This window comes from Anas acuta, chromosome 4, assembly GCF_963932015.1.
Source record: "Anas acuta chromosome 4, bAnaAcu1.1, whole genome shotgun sequence".
NCBI lineage: Eukaryota > Metazoa > Chordata > Aves > Anseriformes > Anatidae > Anas > Anas acuta.
Genome location: NC_088982.1, coordinates 45564219 through 45590996, shown reverse-complemented (window position 1 = coordinate 45590996; position 26778 = coordinate 45564219). Strand labels below are relative to the sequence as shown.

The 26778-nt window shown below is 36.3% G+C and overlaps 1 protein-coding gene across 1 annotated transcript in view; it reads left to right on the top strand.

Moving 5' to 3' along the window:
• Positions 1 to 14486: 14486 nt before the first annotated feature.
• MAP9 (microtubule associated protein 9) overlaps positions 14487 to 26778 on the top strand; it is a 41254-nt gene continuing 28962 nt past the window's right edge. Inside the window, exon 1 of the mRNA XM_068681045.1 lies at positions 14487 to 14632. The gene's annotated coding sequence lies outside the window, so the exon portion shown is untranslated. The remainder of the gene's footprint in view (positions 14633 to 26778) is intronic.

Below are 26778 nucleotides of genomic sequence, written 5' to 3'. Positions count from 1 at the left end.
TTAAAGGAGATAAATCCATGGACCCACAAGCTGGCATGTGACTGCCCAGCTTGCTCCTGTTTTTGTCGTGTCCCCTAGCCCAGTTCTGGTCAATGCCAATTAGTGCTCTCCCTGGGAATAGCCTGGGGGCAGCAAAGGTCAGCAAAGGCTCCCAGTTGGTGCTGCAGTCCTGTTCTCTCTATTTTAGGAAATGAAGAGAGCATGGCTGCAAGGACATGAGCTATGCTCTGACACTTACCCCCAGGGCCCGCAAGCAGGCACAGCTTGTTCTAGTAACTCCTATAGGCATACCCCACGTAAATAGCACCGTTTTAGCTACATGAGCAATTCCACGGGGCTTCTGGTGAGCTCCCTTCAAATCCAGCTCCCTTCAGATCCCTCACATGCTTTAGTCCCCTGCTCTGGTATCTGAATTACAGCTCACTCAACTCCAGCAAGATGCTGTGTCCTGTGGCAAAGAGTCAGTTATAGCACAGCCCATAGCTGCAGGCAGTGAAATAGCCACCCATTGATGAAGCTGCTGGCTATGTTAGGAGCTGTATTCAGAGAGGGTTAAAGGTGGAAAGGTGCTAAAGAACACTTTGCCTTTCTTTTGAACTGGCATCCTCATTTTCAACAGAAAGGAGGTGTGATTGATGTACTCTCTCTATATTTGACAGTGCTAATCTCCAAGGTGCCTCGCTCTGCCAAAGGTACCATGGTGCCATCAACTTGGTGGCACTTGTCAGCGAAATGCAAAAGCTCTCTTAAGAGCAAATTCAATATATGTGCACACATAAACACGGACACACATGAATTCATTGATAACTCCTTGGTCATTTTGGTTTCCTTTCTGCACAAGGGTTAGATAAGTAACACTCCCTCTTTACAGTTTTATTTATGCTTTTTAAATGTCACCAAAAAAATGTTGAAGCTGTTTATTTGTCATGAAATTATTTGCCTATCAGCTTCCTTGTCTTTTGGTTTGGTCTAGAATTTTGGGAAAAAAAAAAATATATTGACTAACTAAAAGTTGTACATTTGCCTAAAAAACAAAACAAAACAAAAAACAATCCATCTGAATGCAGTGAGATGATTTCATGTGATTCTAGCTAAATTAAACAACCTGGAAGACATCTCTGACATCTCTGGCAGATGGGATGCAAAGTTATAATGCAAAGGGAAGCCAACCCTCATTCAAAGGAAAAATATTATCTGTTATCCCTCTGACAGGTTACATGCTATCTAGTCACATGAGTGAAATTCCTAAGTGAAATTCCTAATTGACTTCCATTTCACAAACTGACCAGCACAGAAATACCTTTTTAGCCTTGCTTCAGTAATGTATCTTTAACCAAGGCTTCCCAGGCAATGCAAAGTACTTGCACAAATTCTGTTATATCTCTCTAACATTTTAGCTGTCCATGGCAGAACATCATGAAAATGCTGATTACATCCATGGGACATCATGCAGTGCCATCCAAAAAGATCCAGTCCTGGAAGCTCCAGACATCATCAGCCAGGGGTTTGAGCTAACCAGCCATGCTCTGACGCAAGAGCTGGAGGAGAAAGCCCCCCTAATGTGACTGTTCTGGTTCCCAGACTAAGCAGTTCTGCATGATGCTGCCTGGCAAAACACAGACACATCCCTAGCATAAATATTTTTACATCATTTTTTTCCTTTCTATTTAATGGTATGTGACTTTAGAATGACAAAGACTCACTAGTGCATTTTTTTTTTGCTAGCAGTATAATTTTGTGTATGGTTTTCAAACTCCTCATGCACCAAATTGTGTTCCTGTCTAAGGCATGGCTTTGAAAGCACCAGACTACTGTCAGGTGTCCTCAAAATTATTCTTTTTTTTTTTTTTTTGTGGCTGTCTCACCATTGTCTCCTATTTATTTTCTCTACAAAAGACTCATTACTGATTGAGTTTTCATGTACTGCAAGCCTATTCTTTCATTTACACAAAAATTTGAGAAAGTAAATCTTGATTCATCTCCATCACCATATACTTTATTCTCATAGTCTTTTCTCTCTCCTCTCCCACTGTATAAGTAAAAATATTACTTTTGTTTTTTACCGATTGCCTGCAGCATTTAATCTCTACCTTTGAGATTTTTTTTTAGCATTCAGAATCAAAATTACAACTGGTAAAAAAAGCCTGGTGGTAGTAATAGTAGTAGTAGCAATAATAATAATAATGTTTGACTCAATATAGAATTATATGTAGATAAAGACACTTCTACATTTAATCCAACAATTTCTTCATCTTTACTGTTACATATATTGTCAGTTAGTTTTCACTTTAGCTGGTAAATTGGCAAACATCCTGGACATTACTGAGAAAGCAAATGTTTTTATGTTCCATGACATATATAAATTTTCTTTAATAAAGTTTTTGCGTCTTTTTAGAATTGAGAGCCTTCTTGAAACCTTGTGAGCAGAGCAACAGCCATTACACACACACATAACAGTACGAAGCTGTGTATCTCAGAAGAGATAATTAAATAATAGTATTTCAGCACTGGACACTGTTGTGGCAAGTAGGGGTTCCAAACTGTAAACAACCTCATCCCTGGATGTGCTTGTTTATCAACTAGATGGTCTCTGCTTCCATAATACTCTTGTGATCACCGCATTCATTGTGCTCATTTATACATTCAAAAATCAAATAGCTACTGAAGCTACTAAGCTTATCAAAACATTTACTGCAGTTACATTTATGCATGTTTGAGATGTCTGCCAAAAAAAAGCACATCAGATGCACTGCATAAATATATTTGTTTAGAGCCAGCTCTTAAGCCTAATCAGTGTGGGCTATTCAGCAGTGTCCTTTAAAACCGGCTGAGTGTCGCAGCCATAGAAAGCAGGAGATGATCATTCAGTTGAATCTATTAGCTGGCTTTTAGGTACCAAAAGGGGTACAGAGAAAAAGAAGGTTTCAACAAGAGCCCTTGGGAAGGAGGGAGGAAGGGAGGGGTGAAGAGATGCTTCATCTGTCTTTGGCATCTTGCCCAGGATAGGGCTTCTGCCCCAGACCTTGCTTTGACCATAATGCCACTTGAGAGGGAATGAGCAGGAATGATTGCCCAACCTTCCCACTCTTTGTTCATGCCCTCTGTCTGGAAACTTTAGCTGGAGATGAAGACTGAACTCCATTAAATATTTACAATATTTTAAAACTCAGTATACATATGATAGCACTAAATTCATATCATATTAGACAGGCCTTAACACACATTGCTATTATTACATAAAATTGCTATTATTATATAGAAATCTATTGCAAATGGATTTTTAAATCAACTGAATACTGTTCTGACAACTGTGAAATGATTAGCTATGTAAAATAAGATGAGGATAATGGTAATCTCATAAAGGTATCATGCCATACACTTGCAGCGATTAAGAAAGCTTTCATTAAAGTCTTCTTGCTCTCTTTTATGGGCCTGAATCTTATTTCTCCTGTACAGGGATAAGTGTAGAATTGTAACACTGTACATGTGGAGCAAATGAAACTGGGAGGATTTCACCATACTGTTCTACTGGCCACAGCCCTGAAGAATTTGAATTTACTACACTACCACAAGCACATAGGGAAACACATCTGCATCGACTCTTGCAGTTTTGATTAATTTTTATTATTGCAATAGTGGTAAAAAGCAATAAACTAAACTAAAAAAATAAAATAAAATAAAATAAAATAAAATAAAATAAAATAAAATAAAATAAAATAAAATAAAATAAAATAAAATAAAATAAAATTAGAAATCAATGCTTAAAAAAAAATCAACAAGAAAAATAATGGAAGTAACTGTCTTCAGCAGATTAAGGCTTTAAGTAAAGTCTTATCCTTTTAAAGTATGGTACAAGCTTGTACAGAAAAATTCTATGTCAACCTTACTTAACTCAATGAAAATCAGTAACATAATTTTCTGAATGTCCTGTCCCTTTGTATTTCCATTTTTCATTGCCATTTTAGTTTCCATTTGAGTTTTCTTTCTCCAAGCACTTTGGCAACATCTTTAAAAGAGCATTTCAGCACTTAAAGAGTAAAAAAACAGATAAATCAGTGTAATGGGATATAGCAAGCTATAAACTTTGGAATTCCACGCTCAATTTAATTTCCACTTTTTTTTTTATTTTTTTTGAGGTACAAGTTCATAATTTCTAAAGAAATGTGTTTTTGTAGATTACAGTTTCTTTAGATACTTTGCAAGTTTCTTCTCTTTGCATTCTAAATCAAAATGGCTTTTTAAATTAATTTCAGTGATGACTTTTAATCATCTCTATTAGAAATTGTCTTGAACTTGACAAGAAAATAGAAAAGATTATAAAGGCTGAAATTTTCCACCACCTTTTGCCAGAATTTATCAGTCTGCATCCCTAGTAGCCTACAGATTATATATAGCACTTTTTATCTTCAGGGAAAGAACTGTTAATTTGCAGATCTTTCCTTTCCTTTCCTTTCCTTTCCTTTCCTTTCCTTTCCTTTCCTTTCCTTTCCTTTCCTTTCCTTTCCTTTCCTTTCCTTTCCTTTCCTTTCCTTTCCTTTCCTTTCCTTTCCTTTCCTTTCCTTTCCTTTCCTTTCCTTTCCTTTCCTTTCCTTTCCTTTCCTTTCCTTTCCTTTCCTTTCCTTTCCTTTCCTTTCCTTTCCTTTCATGCTTTTCTGACACCTGATTGTTCTCTGGTATATTAAAATGTAAGTCCCTCCTTTTTGGCTTTTGTATAATTTAAATAATTGCCTGAATAAAGCATGTGAATTATGGCTTTCACATTTCCCAGTTCAATCATGCTAATTTATCTTCTGGCAGAGAGTTTCAAACAAAATTACTGTCTCATTCTGAGATGTGATGTTAATAAAAGATATTAATTACTTTTTAGAAGTCATATTTCTTTATCCAGGCTGAAAGTTTATAACGGGATTTGCCAGAAAAGAACATGCTCTGCTTTAGTTCTCTCTCCTCTGACATACATGCAATTTCTCTTACCCAGACTCATCCAAAAATGCCTTTTAATCTCACTCTCAATGAAAACTTTTCCATTTATTTCTTCCTTATCCTCAACCACCAGTGGTTCCTTCACTTTCTTTAATGTCATTTAGCATACATTTTCTTTGAAAATCCATCCTCCTAGCTTTGAAAGTGTGTATGAAGATCTCTGGAGTCTAATCAAACCAAATGGACTCTATTTTGCAGACTATATTCTACACTTTCTGAACATCAAGGAGATCCTTTCTTATTAAGTTTCATATGCTTTGCTAGTAAACCTTGCAATTTTAACTAAACTTTTAACAGAAAAGGGCATGTAATTAAACAGTACTGAGTAAAAGTGGCAAATGCCTATCAAAGGTTTTATAAAGCATGAATTTTCACCATTTAGCAAGCAGATCTCTTCAGATTTAGGTATCTGTTTGCAGGTATGTGTCTGGGAAAGCGCATCTAGATTGGATTTTCACTGCCAAATATAAACACAAAGAACTTGTTTAAGAACTTTGCAAACTTGTTTCTGCTTTTCTAATGGGTGGTTGGGAGGAGAAACATTGTGATTTTTTTAGGTCTATTCATCTTCTATTACAATCTTTTCTGCATGTAACTTGGAATCTTAACCTAAAAATATCCTTTCACATCTAAAGAGCATTTGTTTCTGATATGGAACAGAACTTTTGAAACTTGTGGATAGGAAATGTATTTTCATTACAGGTTTAAAATGTTCTATTTTCATCAGTAATAGTTGAGTGAGAGAAAAAGGCACATTAAGGTTCCTGGGTTTGGGTGGACTTTTTTCGCTCTCACAAGGGATTTGGGGGGGTGTAGGTCTATTTATACATACAATGGGTAGGAACATTCTTTGCACTAGCCAGAACTATTAAGTCCTTCATCTTGATCTAAGCGATAAAGATAAATTTTCTGTTCACTTCTACTACTTGGAAAAAAATAAAAAGCAGGCTCTTTCAATGCAATATCAATGTACTATTCTAAATAATTTTTTTGTAATGGAGACAAGGAATCTGCTTTAAATTGATAGTGAGATAATTTGCTGTGGAAGATGGGGCTAACAATTTTTTAACCTCTTAATTCAGTGGAACAGAGACAGTAGAATATTCTGGCTGCAGATTCTGCATCAATGAAAGAGAATTTATCACAGACTTGCTCTCTCACTGTAAACAACAATGATAGAAGAAAAGTAATTGACCTTTTCAAATAACGTCTCTGACCCAGAGATGCAAAGCAAGCAGCAAAGAGACAAACACATTGTGTTTTCAAATGATGCTGGAGCAAGTTGGAAAAAAAAAAATATGCAAAAAATAAAGGACCAGATATAAAAACATAAAGATCTTTCACTCTATTGTTACCCAATATAAAAATATGATCTCTTGTCCTTTTGTTTGTTTGCACACCATTTGCTGATCTCTTCTCTCTGGTGACCAGCAACAGGACTGAAGGGAATGGCATGGAGCTGGGACAGGGGAGGGTCAGGCTGGCTGTTAGGAAAAGGTTCTGTACCAAGGAAGTGATCGGGCACTGGAATAGGGTCTGAGCCTGCTGGTTCAAGAAGCGTTTGGACAATGCTTTCAGACACAAGATGTGATTATTTTTTTTGGGTGGCATGGTCTTTTTGGGACCCAGGAATTGGACTTGATGATCTTTGTGAGTCCCTTCCAACTTATATTCCATGGGATATTCCATGGTTCTATGATTTATTCTCTGCATTTTGCTTATTCATTCTCATTCCAAGCAAAGCAAGAACTGGATTATACAGAAACTCCCGCTAACACATCGTTCATATCTGCGTTAGTTTTAAACTTTATTTGAATTCTACTACTGTTCTTCAAGCCACCTGGTGCTGTCTGAAAGCAGCAAATGATAATGTGTTTCCTTCACTACCTTTGTTCTTTCAGAATGCTTTCATTGCATTCTGTACTTGGTTTAAGTATGAATTCAAAGTGCAAGTAGTAATTGTGGTAGTATTCTATCAGCTTTGTGTATTAACTTTAGGCATTGCTTGAACTTCCCATGGAGTGAGAACTGCCTTCTCCTGGGTGTGCCATTTGCACAGTGATAAATGGGCACATTCTTGCAATGGAGCTCGATGCAGCTGCCAGCAGCCTTACTTCTGCAACAGGGAACAGTGTGGCAGCGTGTGTGTTAGCATGTCCAGTCTGTCAAGCTCCTCTGCATTTATTAGCTTGGACTCAGAACTACAATCACATCCTCTCATGTGGTCGTGTAGGTTTTCTAATTATTACCTATTTATTTTGGGGATGGAGGCAGAACAAAACGTGTCTGATTAAGGTGTAGGGAATGTTGACTTCCGCCTGGTAGCAATTTGTTGAGACAAAGTGTTTGTTTAGACAAACTGTCTGTTACATTCTAAGCTCTCTCCCTTCTTGTCCCTTATTCTACAAAATTCTGTAATATAATGAACTTTTTGTCTGAAAGACAAAAATTGGTACTAATTGGTGCTTGCTACCTCACAAAATCACTTTTCTCTTGTATTTCTGTACTACCACATAAACTGGTCACTATTCAGTGAGCTTCTTAAAACAAGCCTTGTATCTTTGCATTTTAAACAGAGCCAGTCTCCTTTTTGCTTTATTTTTAGTTTCTTAAAACAATGATTATTCTCTTGACTTTTGCTCTGGAGAATAGTTTTCATTTATTTGTTGTCCTCAACTTTGTGTTTTCCTCAGAACTAGGAAGGTGAAGATCTGAAATTCATACTGGGCCTGATCCTGCAGTGAATAGTGGTAAAACCAGAGAATGGGAAAAAGTCATGTTACCATATTTAATCCTGAGAGCAATACCACCAAGGTAAATGGAAGAGCACAGTTCTTCTCCAGTGTAAGAGTAGCTTGTTAACTTTCATTTTAATTTACATTCTTTGAGTTAATTGTAATTTTAATTCCTTTATACTTTATGAATTCTTGTCAAAGATTCACTTATAAAAGAGAAAGGATGCTGTGCATGTTTAATTAATAAATTGGGGAAAAGCTTTATACATGTATCTATGTACAAGAAAACAGACTCAGTCATTGCGAGGAAGTCAGAAGCAGACTTCACTGTTAACATCTTGGCAGAAACTTAAGATTTTATGAAGCTCAGTTCAAATATTTGTTTCAGAGGACATACTGCAAATGCTCAATTTATATAATATGTGAGAAATAATTTTCAAAAGGCTTAAATTTTGCTCACTATTTTTTTTGTTTAAAAAAAAAAAAAAAGAAACCTCAGAAATGTGTATAAGAACCTTCAACATGAGGAATATATGAAAACTATCTAGTGAAAGAACATCAGCCTTTAATTGATCCAAGTGATCCAAGCACCACATGTACAAAGCACATGTACAAAGCACCACATGATCCAAGCACAATGTACAAAGCATGCATTTAGCAGCCTTAGGTAGCTTCTGGGAAGAAATGGAGCCAACACCATACACACTTATAAAAGCAGTATTTTAAAATAAGCAATGACTTCTAGGGATGAGTGCATTGTGTGTCAGATGTGTCAGTGGTGAAAATACAAGTCTGCAAGATGAACACAAGATTGCATAGCCTATAAAATGAAATGATAAACAAAAAAGACAGCTCCAAGCTGAAAGTAACCAACATATTTCAGTGTTAGATCTATTTTTAATTTTCCTTCTGCCCACAGTTTGTAAATATGCTAAAAGATAGTGCAGAGGAATGGAAAAAATTCCAACACCCTTAGACCAGCAGTAGTGATCTAATTAAAAAAGATTCTGAATGGTCTTCCAGCCCAAGAACAGGCTGAGAAAACTACTAACTGTCTCTCAGTCTCTAACTTCCAAGGGTCTCCAGCAGGGCTGAGATAAAAATTTAGAGGTTTATTTAGTCCTTTTGGAACTCTTTTTTTTTTTTTTTTAGCTTTTTTTTAAGCTTTTTTTTAGCTTTTTTAGCCCATGAAGGCAGCTTTCTATCCTGCAGTAAAAATTCTAAATGAGAAGCAATGAGAATAACTCATTCTGCTTTCTTGCTGACAGAACTTTTAGTTTTGCTATGCAAATTAAACACCCCAAAATTCAGCCATTTATTCCATGTGCTTAGGAACACCTTAGGTAGGTGCTAAGGACCAAATCAGTAAAAGCCTCTCCCTGATCCTAGGTACATTATGTAAATACAGATTAGCTTCATTATAACTAGTATAAGAGAGACACAAGTACAGTTTTTTCATATACTCATTTCCATTTCCATTGTCAGTCCCCAAGATGAAATGTTATAACTCTGAAATGAGCCTGTCACTTATATAATTTGAAACCTACTTACTATAGAGCTTGCAAGCATACTACTCCTACACACATGCACTCCTAGTCAAATTAACCTTCAAGTCAATGAATATTTAATTTCAAAATTATTTTCAGCATCTTATCTCTCCACAGTAAGTGTGCACTGGATAATAATATAGCTGATGTGGTGCTCTGAGGCACAAGAGAAGAAGTAAAAAGGGCTATAGACCAACTAACAGCGTACCTGATGGTCCTGCATGGAGAAAACCCAAGTCCAGAGGTAAAAAGTGGTAAAACACAGACAGAAGGACAGAAAAACTCAAGAAGACATAAAAAACATTCTTTCCCACCTTGACAGGAGCACTACAAACAGGCTAGTAAGGAAATTAAAGCACTGGAGGCTACTATGGTACAACACCATTATAAACAAATCAATAGCATAAAATGTCACATATATCTTTTTTCCAGCATTTTCAATAACAAAACACTGACCTTTATAAAGAGGTACAGAGCTGTGGGAAATAATCTGATTCATTTTGTCTAATGCTATAAGCCTAAAAGCATCAAAGAGAAAAGTCTAGCCAAGAGACATTACTTACATTTTAAATAAGCTAAAGGCTTTCCTTGGCAAAAAATGCTCACAGTTTGCAAGAGTATCACAGACTTTTACAATCTACATCGGGCAGTTCAAATTTTCTATAGTATGGCTAGTCTGGAAGATGCACACACACAAAATGTGTAAAAATTACTGTTTCAGCAGCATCAAAGCATTTTATGATAATTATTGGTCTGATTAAAATTTCACTTGGACACATTCTCACATCCAGGTTGAAATTTTGACCAGAGTATGCGTCCATCCTTTGACTAACCAAGAATGTTCCTACAAACTTTAAATTGTTTCTTTGTGTCAGGCAAAAGAGTGGCTTGAGACTGTCTTATTGCTCAGCTGACTGGCCTGCCCATCTCTTAGTTACACGGAGCTGGGTACCTCCTCTCTTACTCTATGACCTCCATAATGGAGAACCCTCCACAATTTCATAACTTTAGAATTTTTCCATGACATAATTGTTATTTTCTAAGCAAACCCATTGCTACTATAAGTCATGGGCTTGAATACCACAAATAAACTGCTAGCATAAAAGTTTCTCCAAAGTTTTTGCTACTTTGATGTAAAAATATTTAACAGACACTGAAAACACAAGTACTATAGCAGGCAACAATAGAATGTCCATGCATTGTTGGGATTAGCGGTGTCCAATATTAATTTTCCTACTGACAGGCTTTGTGTTTTTTCTAAAACACTATTAACCACAGCAGGCAAGTTAAGAAGAAAAAAAAGAAGTAGCTCTTATTTTCCATCTGATTTCAATGGTTGAGTTACATGCTCATGTATCTCTTTAAATAAAAGCATGTCCAGCAAATAGCTGGTGTATTTAAAAGATTTTTAAAAGGATTTAGAGAACTAATTTTAATCAGGAACATTGCAGCTCAATTTTGGGTCTGTTTTTATGTCTGCTTGGGGAGGAGCTTTACTTATGCTATCTTTTGGAATCTATTATTCATGTATTAGCTGTTCGTGACATGAACAGAATATCAGAGAAGAGTTTCCTGTTTTCAAAGATGATATACAAAGTTAGATATCCATCTGTGCAGAAATCTCATTGTTGGGATTTATAGTCATGGTACCTTTCTTTGCTAAATATTTTCTGCGAGGCTGTAATTCCATATGTTGTTGCACAGGACAGCAAGAGAAAACCTTTAAAGTACAGAGTGACTTGAAACAACTGTGAAAAATAACATCAATTTTAGCAAAAGCAGCAGTTGAAAAAAAAAAAAAAAAAAGACAGACTATTCTTTTGTGCAGTATTTTCTAGGTTTGCAGAAAAAAAAAAATAGAGGAAATGTGACAAAAAAACATAAAAGACTACAGTTTGCTTTCTGTTGTAATGTTTATTTTATTTTTTTAATTTTATTATTATTCAGAAATGTATACTTCCTACCCACAAGGCAACAGTATATGCTGAAGAGGATATTATCTGTTGTTATAATTTACATAAAACACAAATGTTCTCTGTTTCACTTCATCTTTTAGCTAGCCTGCAGAGCTGTGTACTTTATGGGTATTGACCAGGAAGACTGAAAGCCTGTCAAAGGCAGTGGCTTCTGAATTTCAGTAGAATTTTCTCTTGTTCCAGTCAGGAAAACCAATTCCCAGTGCCACTCTGAAAGAGTAAGAAAGTCAGGCCTTATTATCATATTATCATATGACCCAATGTGTTCCATTTAGTGGGAAAAAGGAAAGTCATCATTTTACATGAAATTCCCTAAATAGCCATGCTGATTATATTTTTATGCATTTTTTTTTAAAGTGGAATTTCAGTTCTACTTGCCAATTGCTGATTAAATTTGTTTGATCACACACCAACAGACTGCTGACCTCCCACTGCCTGTGGTAACTGCTCCCTCACTTTTTCAAATGCATGTCTTTACTATTTTGACTTCATCTATAGCCTTGTTTAATAAAAACAAAGTAATTTGTCTGGTATGTATCTATATCACTGTGATACCAGCCCTCTGTTTTCATAAATTGATTTTCAGTGTGTCATTTCCACATTACCATATTGTACATTCCAAAGTTACCCCAAAAGAATTGTGATGAGATGTTCATCCTAACATAGAGCTGAAGCTACATTCCTAACTGGAAACTGCTTTTCAGTATATATCCAGTGGAACAACTTTATTTGAAAACAGCGACACAGCAATGTATTTGGCTGGTACTTTCCTAATGCAACACACAACATCTGTCCAAAAGAAAAAGGGCAGAAAGAATGCATGTCAGAATAATTAACAGTATATGTTGCAATTCATTAGGATCAGCACATGAATGTTGCTGCTGGCAACACAAGTGACATGCACAAGTCAGCTAGTGGCAAAGACATGACACTGTCCCTATTCACAGCAGAGGGTACATGAGATCTCCACTGATCACAAAATACTATCTCAGTATAAATTAAGCACTCATCTTGATTAAAAGGTTTTCCACCTTAATCTTACTTAATCAGACAAAAAGACTTGGTGCCATTTGTATTGTGCAGTATCTGTGACTCATGGTAAACTGTTGCTTAATGGAAAGAATGCAGACTACGGTTCTTCTCACACAAAAAGGAGGAAATTATGTTTATAACTACATGGATTCTTGAAAAACAGCAATATTCACAATAAACCGCACAGTGAAATAGTGTACATTTTTATCAAATGTAATAGAAGTAGTATGAACAGATTACAACTTCTTATTAAATGTCCAGAGTGTTACTGAAGTCAAACAAAAACTATCCCTTTCTTGAGGAGGCAAATGAGGAGGAATAAAAAGGTCGAGGTAACTTCCTCCAAAATATAAAAATATTATGTGCAAGAAGCCATGATTGTAGCTTGTAAAGCTTAATTATAGCTGACTTGTATGCACTGTTCTCAGGATTGTATGAAAAGTCAAGTCAACATCTAACTGGTTATTCAGCCTCACAGCAATTGAGCAATCATGGCTGCATGGTTACAAGAGAGACATTACATTTTGGCACACAAATATTAATCTGGGTTTCTTTCTGTAGAGGGCTGAGGTCATGCTTACAACAGAAAGTTATGCTGGCAGTACTTTGGTCTGATTGCAGCTTGTTCACACTGCTTTGGAAGAACAGATACGTACTTGCTGAACTGCCTTTGCTAGTGCCAAGTGTCCTCCCCTTGAAAATCTGTTTCGGCAAAATATATGGTATGCACGCTTTCTATTGACCCCTACAACTTTTCTCAGCACAGTTTCTTGGGAACACCTTGAAGTGCATTGTGAGATATTATCAAGGAGCTCAGGTTTGAAATCTCTTAATTAATTTTCTTCCAGCCCACAATGTTTCTCCCATGCTTTGACATTCACATTACTGTTTTAGATTCTTCATAATGCCTTTTCATCTCCCTGTTCAATCACTCAATCAGAAGTGGGGCCCCAGAGAGATAAGTAGCAGAATAGAGTCTGCTTACAGGCAAAAACTCCCCATAGAGTCTCTACTGCCAGAGGTAGTCCTAGACTGCCAGGGTGTCCTAGACATTTGCTGACCAACCATGCACAACAAAAAGGAAGGAAGGAAGCACTGAAAAGTATGCCACATTATACCATGGTACAAATCCAGGAAAATCACCAGTGGCACCCAAATTCATGAAGCTTGAAAAGTCCTCTGGCACTGAGACGCCGTAGATACTGTTCCTTTGCTAGCCCATGGCCCACATGCTGATTGACTGGGGACAAGAAGGGCCAGAGAGTTTACAGGGGATATAATCCCTCCTTTAGCCCTGGCACATGGGCTCAGAGTGCTCCAGCATAGCAAAATATGCTCTCCGACATATGGATGCACAGCCTTCCTCTTTTTTCATATCCAAATTTTTTCTCTACCTCGCCTAGATTATTACCCAAAAGTTAATGAATTTGGGGGCTGGATAGCCCAGCATAGAAAGAGATTGCTGGTCAGGTATGCTGGGACTGTGGCAACAAAAAGGAACAGGCAAATTTGAAATAATGGGACATTTTGGAAGGCACAAAAAGTGTGGTGCATAATCCGGTCTGATTCACAACATCATGCCTTTGAGTACATAAGAACACAGCAACAGCTACACTGCCTCAGACAAGAGGTCTAACTAGCCTCATACTTTTTCTCTGACTGTGACCAGCAACAGAATCTGAGAGAAAAGAGCAAACTGGGCATCTGGGGTAGCCCCTCTCCCACCCTCAAGATTTCCCAGGTCTTAAGTTTTCATATTGTATTTCATATGTTTTGATTCATTCCTTTTCCAGTAATTTCTCCAGTTGCTTTTTGAAACCCTCTAAAATTTTGGTATCCACAACAACCTGTGGTAGGAAGTTCAACAACTTTTTTGAGAAGTTGCCTATGGAAATACATTACCTAGTTTGCTTTGAACAGGTAATTAATTTCAGTTGATGTTCATTATATTTTATACTGAAGGAGACAGCAAAAAATTGCTCATTATTACTCAGTTTCTTGTCTGCTTGGGACTTCATAGTCTTCTACTATAGCAGCCACATTTGTGCAATGCAAATGCTTCATGAATAGTGTTCAGTAGGTGGAGAAGGCATATGATGCTGTAGCCTTAAAAAACTTTTCCAGCAAAACCAATAGGAATACAACTCCAGGATATGCATTTTTGCATGATTTTTGCATTTAAGGAGACAGTGCTTATCTCAGATGGCCATCTGTTTCCTTGGTTAATTAAACTATACCATGAGTAGCAGTAGAGAACCATTTGCCTTTTTATTGAACAGGGACAACAAAGCTGTTGAATATGTACCAAACAGACTGAAAAATTCTGATAGCAACTCATGGCTAGCCTAAGATGTAATGAGTAAGTATTCTTGTTATTGCTACTGTGTGCTATATTTTCTTTATTTGTGGATCAAGAATTAGCTGGATGGAGGAGTGAAGTTTAAGGGCTGCTGATTTTGAATAACCTGGCACAATCAGAATAGTTAAACAAGACTGTAAAGTTCCCTTTAACAGTCAGTCAGAACTGCACAGCATGCTGCTTTTGTGTAGTTGTTTGCATAGTTGGCTATAATTTGATTTTTCATAACATGTAAATGCCTTTTATGAAAATGGTAGAGGGACTGTTAGAACCTGGAAATATGTATAAATATGATTTTCATACTCATTATCTAGATCATGATTCGAAAACAAAGTTATATCAAATCATGATAAGCAATGTGAAAACAGACATACACTTTACAGTTTATGAACTTGGACTGTAATACTTTATTTGCCTAAACTTAGCTATGCTAAGATGGGTGTGAAGTGTCTTCTGGCACATCCTATTTTGTTTCCCCACAGGCCTTCCAGCAATTTTTCTCATCCATGGAAATCCTGTTATATACTTCCTAGACCTCATGCAATTTTCATCATTCTTCTACTATATATTTTTGGTACTTTCAGCTTTTCTTCAGTCATATGGTGTATTAACCCATCATGTTTCTCTTTGGACTCAAGCATGCTTGGCTGTTGTATCATGCACTCTCATGGGTCCTTACTATTACGCTTGACAAGCACCAGAGATGTAAACTGCCTTGCTTTTTCTGCTTTTCTTCTCCTGATCAAGGTCAGTTAGTAGGGGGCTCTGACTTCAAAAAAATAACACTTATGCACATTGAATAAAATGTCAAGTGTGGGAGAAAAAAATGCAAAACACTTTGGTGAAAATTCGGAATAGGTCAAATTTCTAGAATTTTTAGAGCTGTTTCCACAGGTCAAGCCACAATAAACCTGAAAGGAACTCCTGAGAGTCTTTTTGAGAGGTGTTTGTGGCAGGAAAAAGGACTCTTGGGGTCACTGTAAAAACACTGGCACCAGTCTATTAAAACAGATTTGATGGATATGACCACTGACTGGTGCTTATTGTTACACTTTTCATGACCTGAGTGTAACACAAAAGTGTTCTTGTCACGGATCCTGGGCAGCATTGTTCAGCCCAGATACATGTTTTGAAGTCATCCTGGTTTTCTGAAGGGTTCATGTCCCCTTCCCTCTGTCAGATGGTCTAATAATTTCCAGTAGAAAGACTGTCTTCTCTCCCTAGTGCCATCCAAACATGTCTGAAAGTGTTTTGGTAGCCAGAATGGTTAGTTTTGGAGAGAAGTATAAGGTTATCTTTTTTTCTTCATCCAACAGTGCAACTGAAATAGTTGTTTCTTGTCTTTGCTGGCTGAAGAATTATCTTGCTTGTGAAGGTCATTTTATTTTGAAGACAGAAAGCTGGTTTAACCAGTAAAAACTTTAGCCAAAAAACTTTTCTCTGCAATCAAAGCCTGAGACATTGTTACAAAAAAAAAAAAAAAATCATTGCAAAAAGTCGCAATCCTAAAGTACAAACATATTTTGTGTTTATTTGCCACTCCGCAGATCATGAGTGATCCTCTAATGCTGTGCTGTGTATTCAGAAGACATTTTGTGACATAAAAACATGAATATTTCAAGTATTTCTTTATTTTCTTTTTGCAAAAGCTAGATATAGTTGAAAAACAATCACGTTGACACTGGTCTCCCATGGCTTAGAAACAGTGCAATAAATGCTGGAAATAGTTAGCAAATCAACATTTTTATTTGTTTTACATGATAGTGCCCACAATAAAATGTGTCAGTTTGGGAATGTTGTTCAGAAAAACACTTGAGGGAGGAATCCTGCCAACGATAGCTGTATCAACAAACAGCAACAATAACACATATGTTTTTACATAATTAGGATAATTGGCTTTGTTTCTTAAAACAGTTTGGACTATTCTGATTGATTAATTGACAGAGTAAACATTCATGTTCCCTTAAATTACACAGCCCTTGTTATTCTGAATGTACCAGTCTTTACCAAATATGTGTTTGCCACAACCTCACTGAAGTATATGGTAAACCAAGCCTTTAATAATCTCACAGTACTGTTCTGTTCTGCTTCTGCTCTGCTATAGTTTCTCTATTCCATTTCCTGATGTAACAACACAATGCTTGTGCCTCTTTCTAATGCAATCATCCACTGCTTGGCATTCTGCTCCTATTTTGCTTCTTGCTTGCTGATGCAGTGATTCACCACCTGGCCTAATCTTGATTTACAAGTGTGTTAGATAGCCCACAGTCAGGGAGATGAGGCAGTGAAAAACACTGTCCAGGGATGTTAAATAAACTTGGAGTTTGTCCATCTTCACAAAACAGTGCAAACTTTCTTCATCTCTATCACTCCAAAGAGCATTTATGGCATTGGCTCCTCCTTCTATTTGCCCTCCTATCTTTCTTTGGGAAACCTGTAAAAATAAACATAAGCAAAATATTAAAGTTGATAAACTTACCAGAAAAAGAAGGATACCATCTGACTTTAAGCAGAAATGGATACTCCAGGAAAGAAGAAAAACGCATTAAGCCCATTGGGAACTTTGCATTTAAGAAGGGATTTTACAAAAGAGGTGCCCCCACACCATGGAATTACAAAATCCTAAGAAGAGATAGACAGAGAGAGAGAGAGAGAGAGGTACGTACATGAGATTTTAAAGCAGAACCAAAATACCTGGCAAACAAGAAAACATTTCAAAGCTTTCTGTGAATATTTTGGGCCAGATCCTCTATGAGTGCAAATCGGTCTTATTCCCCTGAATTTAGTGGAACTATATTATTTACAACAGCTTAGTGTGAGCCCATCTGGCCCTTTTGCTGTAATTGAATAGCTAAGAAAAGAATGAGGGGGCTGTTTGCTGGTAAAATTAAATATGAGCCATATTCTCTAGGAAAAGTCATATGAGACAATACACATGTCATTTCCCTGTGTAGCAATGCATCCAACCTTTCTCTGACTAGCAAGTGGCACAGCTGTCTTTGAAAAGGTGCTTCTACCAGTGTATGTTGCACTGAGAGTTTACCACTGCACAAAGAAAGGCTAATTAGTATCCTTTCAAAACGTCTGGCATACACACACACACAAAACAATTTTGACAAATCATTGTACAATCTACTTTTGAATCAAATCAGCTCAAGGCTTTTCTAACAGAGCTCTGACTTCAAAAGTAACTGCACTCTATTTTCATTCTTACCACTTATGCTTTATTTTTTAATTCGTGTTAAGTATCATGCTATGACAAGAAGGTACCAGTACAAATTTATATTTGGAACTTTGTTAAGAAGAAGAACTTTTTTCTTTTCTTTTTTTTTTTTTTTAATTTCTAGCTTTGTAATTTGGACTGACAATGGGGAACTTTATGATCCTTATTATTCACATGGGTATCTTCTGTTATGCATCACTACATTAAGAGATAGAAGTGCACCATCAAAACGTAGTCATTTGGAGTTCTTCCCTATTCTCCTTATACAAAACACAAAACACTACCTGCATGTATGCTCCCCACACACACACACACACACACACACACACACACAGAGCGAGATAAAGAAGCTTAATCTTCTGCTGGGCTCTGCATGAATTTCTTTTATATCCTTAGCTCTGTTCCATGTAATGAAAGAGACATCACAGGGTAGCTTTCTGCCTCTTTCCACATTACTTTCAAATTTATTAATGTCCTTAGTTTAGAATGTTTAGAAGGACTTTAATTTTTATTTGATAATTTTAGTTTGCATACATCATTTTTATCTTTTTCTTGGTTTATGTATTTTTAGATCTGTGACCTTTTGGATGTATGATTCATACTGATTTAATTTTTTCCAGCTGGTACATTTTTACTTAAGCTGATACAAATACAGTGAAACTGATACTTTTGCAATGAAACCAGCCATTACACACCTGTGATCTCAGTTTTCTTTTACTGGAAATAGATTTTCTTCCCTATTTTTCCCAACACATCTCCAATAACTTTTTGGCATTAAAAAACATCAAACAAAAAATAATACAAATAAAAGGCCCAAGCACCTATATGCTGCCTGTCACAAACCAGGAGCTATTCCAAATCACATAATGCTATTTAATTTATAGTGGAACTATTAAAAGTCAAGCACATTTTTTATTTATTGAAGCAAGTAACTAAGTAGATTTAATGTTTTTTACATCCAGTGGGCTGCAGAAATAACCCCATACATCCATCAGCTCTGCAAAAATGGTTCTGTGATTCCATGGGTTGTAATCTATACACATGTGAGCTTTAGACCCACTCTCAAGGTTATTAACAAACATGTCCATCAGCAGATGAGAATTCAAAAATGAAATGTAGCATGCTATTTGTCCACTGAGGAACAGAACTGAGCTTCTAATGAGTTTCATTCACAAAGGCTGTATGTGTAGCATGGTAGCAAACACTACTTCCATGCCTGCACATGCCCTTGTTGCATTATTTTTTCAGGAGAGAAAAAAGTCACCATCTTCAACCCTGGCCCTCTCCCCAAAATTCTTATTTTCCCCTACAAAACCCACACAGATACATAGTCTCACTCACAGTTTTAGAGTTTGATTCACTCTTAGCTTTGGTGGAAGGGACAGGCTTAACTTCCACATTACTTCTATATTCAGAAATACTCCACTCTACTTTTTTGTAACTCGTATTTATATATATAACTCCTCTCTTACATTTTCTGTTTCAGAGAAAGAATTGGAAACAGTAGTCTGAAAAACAGAGAAAGAACAAAAGATGAGAAAGACAGGAAGGAAGGAAGGAAGGAAGGAAGGAACAGACAACATCATAGAATCATAGAATGGCTTGGGCTGGAAGGGACCTCAAAGATCATCTAGTTCCAACCCCCATACCACAGGCAGGGATGCCACCCACTAGATCAGGTTGCCTTGAACCTGACCTTGAACACCTACAGGGATGGGGCATCCACAGCTTCTCTGGGCAACCTGTTCCAGTGCCTCACCACTCTCTGAGTAAAGAATTTCCTCCTAACCTCTAATCTAAATCTTTTACAAATCCCCTTCAAGTACTGAAAGGTTGCATCAATCTTCACAATCATGTTATGTGTGAAATGGTGAAATGTTAGGAGTGAAAAACAGACAAGAGGGGTTTTAAACTTTGTCCCTCATTGCCTTTGTAGTGTAATCTACAGCAAGTAGCAAAAAAAAAAAAAAAAAAAAAAAAGTTAAAAAAAAGCAACCACAGATACTGTTGAGATACTGTTGATATAAACAGATCTTGGAAGCTGACAGTTGAATGGGCTTTAAACATTTATGTTTGCAATTATATTAACAGTATGCTATCTACTGGATTTTTTTTAATGTTCTCCCAAGAGATTACAATGTTCTTAATTGTTTTGAGTTTCTCATAAACTTGTTGTCTGAAGAAGATGACGTACTTAGATTTGTCCACTACTTATTTTGTGATCCGTAAATGCAGTAAGATTATAGTAACAACACCCATTGCAGTTATGACATAAATTGTGTGTCTTTTTGGAGGACAACAGTATTTAATAGTTTTATTATAAAGAGTTCCAGATGTTGAGTTTATGGGGCAGTGTCTAAATGCACAAGGAAATGTTGATCTTATTTTCTGTGAAATGGCATTGGAAATGCTTAAAAGAGTTGGTTATATAAATCAAAAAGTCATCAAGACACATTCTGTTAATATAATAAACGAGAATAAATAGCCATTCTTTCAGAAGATGCCATTATTTGTTGTTGGCGAGATATTTCTAAAAATGTTACATACTCAGATTTTATATATATATATATATATATATATATATTATCAGGGTAATGTTAATTCTGAAAGTATGTAGTTACCTGTAGTTACCTAACTTCCACCATCAGCAGTAGTACCAGAGCAAATATAAATGCATTTTTCTGTGGAGCAGAATCTGTCCCTTCCTATATGAGTGACCACTCATATGCTATAAATAGCAAGTAACTGATATGACTAGTTTGCTAGCCATCTACAGTCTGAATTTTTCTGAAAAAGTTATTCAACAAATACTTATGAATGTTGAAAAATGTAGAATAGGTACATGTAGAAAATAGGAATCCTTTACATATATTTGTATATGAAGAAAAGAACACAGTTTCAAAAAGCTGTTGGGCCAGATTCCACAGTCATTCTTGCTTATGCCACTGTTCATTTCTTCCACAGTTTTTCTGCTCACATCAATGGAATCATCTACAAAGTGAACGGACAGCAGAAACAGCCTTACTTTTTCGTGGCGTTAGTGGAGAGTTAGTGGAGAAAAAGGAGATGTCTTTTGTTATAGAAATAATTGTTTCTGGCTCCAACTTTGATCTCACATTATGCTGCATTGCAAAAAGCCTCAAGGTGATCAATGTCATCACATTCATGCAAAATCGAAACAGGCAGCATAATCCAATAATTTAGAGAAGGGACCTCAGTAGGTCACAGTCCAAACTCCTGCCAGCACTCTTTTCCTCCCAGCTGTCCCTCTGAGGTTGGATGATAACTCACAGGGCAGGTACAGTCCAGCAGGTAAATTTTCCTGCCTGGAAGACAGAAAGGGATTTCTCAGGCTGTCCTGAGGACAGCAGAGCAACATATTACTACTTAATAGTGTTGGTCTCAATGATCCTTGTGGGTCCCTTCCAACTTGGGATATTCTATGATTAATTGCAAGTTGATCAATAGCAGTCCGGATGAGTGTGTTGATAAGGAATAGCATTTAGCTCTTAGAAAAGAATTTGGGACCAGATGACAAGTTGTTCATATGAAGTTACAAAGGTTGTTTCAGCAGCATGAATGAAAACAAAGCTTAGTAGTATGTCTTTAAATATTTTGTGTTCAGGGTACACAAAATAGCTGTTTATCGCATGCCAAAAAAATATATATGCTAAGGGTGGAAGGGTTTCCATAGCATAAAAATAAAATATCAGCATTTTTCACTGCTGTGATTTACCAATTTTCTTCCAGTCAGGGATTAGAAATGCTTGGTAAGTATCTCACAGCCATTAGAGCTTCACCTCCTTGCATTCCATGTGATATGGTTTAGATGCTATTATTCTTGGATTAAGGCAAAATAAACTAGGATAGATCACAACTGAGGAAAAGAAATATGCAATTTCCTGTATCTGCAGTACGTAGAAGAATTTATATCTTGAAAGAGAAAAAAAATCTGTTTCCCATATTCATATGTAATTTTACACTGCAGCTCTGTTCATGGTCACATTAATATAAAATTTCTTCATAACAAAAGTTTCAAAGAGGTTCAAAAAAAGTGTTTTGTTTTGTTTTGTTTTCCTGAGTTTTCAGCCCTGTCAGGTGTTTTTGTCTTCTGTTTGCAACCAGTTTGCTGGAGAGATGTTGAAATCCAGCTATGCATTGTTAAAATTGCAATAGCTACATTACTTTCTGAGGTAGCTGGAAATTAATGGGATATTTGCCTGAATTACCTTACTTTCAATAACAGTTTTAAGGACTAAGCTTCCCTTTGCTTTCTATGGGTGGTCAGCAAGAAGTGTGACTGCTTTCCTAAACCTTGCATTGTGGGTTTTTTCCACTCCTCATACCCAGCATGTATTTCTGAGAATGTCATTCTGGAGAGAAATACAAGTTATAAATATACTGCACAGTGATTACCTTGTGTGGCAAGAAAGTCAATTATCAAAAATATTTATCTTTAAAATTTGAAGAGGGCTTTTTGTGCATGTTTCATTAATGAAAGAGCTCTAAAGAGTGTCAAGGGATTTGATTTGAAAAAAAAAAGTTACAAACTTATCATGAATTTGGAAAGGCAACAGCATCTAGTCAAATGTCTCTGATTAATTCTACTATGGCATGACCTCTTCAAGCTCTCTCTGAAGTTCAGTTCCCAGATGAAAAGCAAAGCCTCATGACAAACTCTTCATAAGAAAAAATCTTGGGAAGGATATGGCTGGCTGAAAGACCTAAAACCCTGTATGAAACAACAAAGCAACAGTGGAAAAAGTTGTTTGTAAAGGCAAATTCTCCATCCTTAGAGTCACGTGAGCTTAGTAATACACTCTGACATCCTGTGTTGTAGGAGCAGATGCTCAAACTTGCTAAAAGCCACTAAAACAGCATGTTTCCGGACTTTACTGGTTAGTACAAAGGTCCTATTATTTAATGCAGATGCAGTTCCTGTGCATCAGCTGCACCTTGTCTTCCAGAAGGAATGCAGTTCTGATCCACAGTCCCTATTTAAAACAGAAAACATTGAAGCAATTAGGAACTGAATAAACACAGTTTCTCTGTGGACCACAGCCAATTAGCAGTACTGTGATAGTCAGCAGAGAGGATGTATCTGTCAGTACCTTCCTTTATTATAACTTATTTGGAAAACTGATGAAAAGATCCTTCAGTTTTGTTTTTAGTTCCAAAATCTTTGCTAAATCTCACAGAAAAAAAAAAAAAAAAAAAAAAGATAAAAAAATCAGAATACTGTTCAGTGCTAAAGGTTACTCCAGTAACTGGGACCTGTTTTCTAAGGATAACTTTGGAAATACACTGCTAGCATAGTTAATGAACATAGGAATGTTTGCTTGGACCCTGGATATGTCTTTATAGCAGCTGTACAGCACTTAGTGGTCCCTTTCATATGCAGGACCAAAGTTCTAAAATTTGATTCCTTTCTTAATCTGGATTATCATCTTTAACCCAGAGAAAAAGAAAAGAACAGAAAAGAACAGAACAGAACAGAACAGAACAGAACAGAACAGAACAGAAAAGAAAAGAAAAGAAAAGAAAAGAAAAGAAAAGAAAAGAAAAGAAAAGAAAAGAAAAGAAAAGAAAAGAAAAGAAAAGAAAAGAAAAGAAAAGGAGTTCAAACACTTCATCCCAGATCCTGGAAGAATGTTTACATAGGCAATTGACATAAAATTTAAGGATAGCAGAATAGCAGAATACATATAATTTAAACTTGATTCTCTTCAGAATATGACAGTGTTTATGTCTGCCAAAACTTTGACCCTTAGAAGTGTGTGCATTCTGTCTGCCCTCCTTAATATACTGTGTGTATCCATCATGGCCTCAATATGACTTTAGACACTGCAGACATCACAAGAGCCTTTCGCACATCATTATATCTTTTCTCACTCCATTAAAAGAAATAAGAAAGAATCCAGATATCTGAAACCTAGATTCTAAGTACAAGTTTCTACCCTTCAAAAATATATTCTAATGTTGCAAATCTTTTTAAGTGAGAGTTACAAAGTAATAAAGAGCATGGAAGGAAAAAAAATGAAATTTGAAGGGATTTATGTTCTACATCCAAGTTTGACACACTTGGATGATTCCCTGTGGACCATGTTATATTTTTTGTCCCATGTGAAAGCAAGCCAAAGCTAATTATAGAACATAGCACTGAGCAAGCAAATAAATCAAACTTTGCACTTCTAAATTTTCACATCTGCAAAATTAGCATCTATAGGTCTGTTAGCATAGCCTCTTGTTTCATAAAATAAAAAAAAAGAAAGAAAAGAAAAGAAAAGAAAAGAAAAGAAAAGAAAAGAAAAGAAAAGAAAAGAAAAGAAAAGAAAAGAAAAGAAAAGAAAAGAAAAGAAAAGAAAAGAAAAGAAAAGAAAAGAAAAGAAAAGCCTGTACCAAATGGAAGTACAGTTGCTTAATTTAGGATAATGAGATGTAATCCAGAAGGAATATACACTTCACAAGAATTCATAGCCGTGGGCTAAATCTCCACACGTAGAAGTCAGTGGTAAAACTCTTAACAAACTTCAAGGAGAGCATTTGTTCAGTACATAATGCTATGCGAAAGCCCACTCACTGCATCTGTGTAAAACCTGTATATATGGCATATGATTTTGGCACTGGATATATGAACTCAAATACCGAGACTAATATATATTATTATATCATGTATATTATATGTGTAGTATAATGTGCATTCAGTAATCTGTACACATTAACGTCACAGATAGAAATAATATATAAATATATACATGATTATGTGTGTGTGTAAGAGAGAAAAACAAAGACAGAGAAAATGTCATGCAAACAGACTTTCAAACAGAACTTTCCCAGAAGATAACACTAAAGTTTCCATGGGATTGAAACTATGAAAAAAGCCTGTATTCCCACTGCACACCCAAGAACCAAGAAATGCCACAGTCACCTACTTATGACAAAGCCAGGTTGATTAGCAGACTATTTAAACATTCAAATTGATGGATTAATTTAAGCAGTCACATTGGTCACCATCTTGCATGTTTAATCCACTTGGAAAAAAAAAATAGTGTAATTTTTTTTTTCCTGTTTGCCAGCAGCAACCATTTTCAGGCAGAAATGAAAAACCACCCTAAACATCTAAAACCATACAGATCTCTGTGGAACCTAAATACTTTATTGTGCGATATAAATTTCAAATTTTCCTTTTTTTTTTTTTTTTATTTTTTAATGCAGGACTCTACTATAATGCTCTTTTCCCCTATTTTAAAGGGAAGGTAGAATTTACTTGCTGTTGTCGTAACAAACAATAAACTGGTTGTCTGTAAATACCATTCACCAATGGCTTTGAACACATGAAATTCTACATAGTGTTCTACATTATACCACTGTTATTACGGGGAAGGAAAGACACCACATGAAAATGGAATTGGGGTTGGTTACTTTTCTTCTTGTCAATTTGAAGAACTGGAGCTATAATCCTAATTCTTCCTACTTTGATCTTTAGCTTTATTTCTGCTTTCTTGGATATTATCTCCAAGGAGTAAGTAGGGTGGTATAATAACATTGAGGGATAATTCTCATTACAAGACATTACAGAATTACTCCAGCTTTTTTCAAACTAATGCGGTTAGCTCCAAGCCAAAAACAAACAAACAAAACAAAACAAAACAAAACAAAACAAAAAAAAAAACAATCACCCCACCCCACTGGCCCTATCCTCAATCATACTCAGCTGATTTTTTTTTTTTTTTTTTGAGCTTTACTCCAGCAATTTAAATGTGAATCTAAATAATTTTCTGGAACTGGATTTTTTTCTACACATTGCATTTGACTGCAACATAGGATAAATTTCTCTAGCCAGCTTAGCTTCCAACATAGCAGAGGTCAGCTGCTAAATACATATGCAGTTATCAACAGGATTTATACAATGCATAGAGAAGTCTCTGCAGCCCTGATTTCATCAGTCTTTTTATCTGTATTAGGTAAGATTAAAGCTAGATAAGATGGCAGAGGAGGCACTGAATTGTGTAACTGTGCCATTTGATTAGGAAGCACCTGTCTGAGCTCACTTAGCAACTTTGCTGTGCTACATCCAGACCTGGCTAAAGCCCCTCATTACACCATACTAAACTACAGATAAAAGACTGGAACTTGATACCTGATGATTATGTCCTCACAGAGATTAATATGGTGGTAAAGAATTAAAAAAAAATCCTCAGTATCCAAGCTCTACCCCTTTACAGATCATTATAGTCTTGCTGCTAAAACCAGTAGCGCAGAATTAGGCCACCACTGAATGCTTTATATGTCTCAAATGCATGGATTAACATATATTAAAGCCACTGCCTTTTATTGCATTGAAATCAGTTTGTTTAAGCATGTATAATGGACATAATATTACTGGAGATTTTTCCTGTTTTGAATGTTTACTGGATTATGAGGAAAAAGTGGAAAAAAAACAGGACTTTCCTAAGGGCCTTCTTCCAGTGGCTGGCCACACAAATTAGAAAAAGAAGTCAGAAGGAAAAAAGCTTGTTTTTGGTAGGTCCCCACTGATTTCCAAGGGTCCCTTGGTGATTTTGGAGACAAAATGAGACATGAAAAGTAAGCAGATAGTATTAGAGGAAATCCCATTAGGTCTGTAATAGGTACGCTGGTCCAGTAAGCCAACAGCATCTGTCAGTGCTGCCGCTGCTGAAAAGACAGCGTGAAGTGAGCTGTGCTTCTTACTGGCGCTGCCTGAGTTGCACAGCATTTCCCCAGATGATTTGGTGGTACAGCTAGCATGTTTCATTTGAATTATGGGGTAAATAACTGTATTTGGAAAAAAAAATCAGCAGTAGAAAACCCAAAGAGAAAGAGGCAACAATCTCGTCTAGGAAAAGCACTGCACAATCCATTTAGCAACTCAATGCAGTGCAAATGGGTCTCTCACATCATT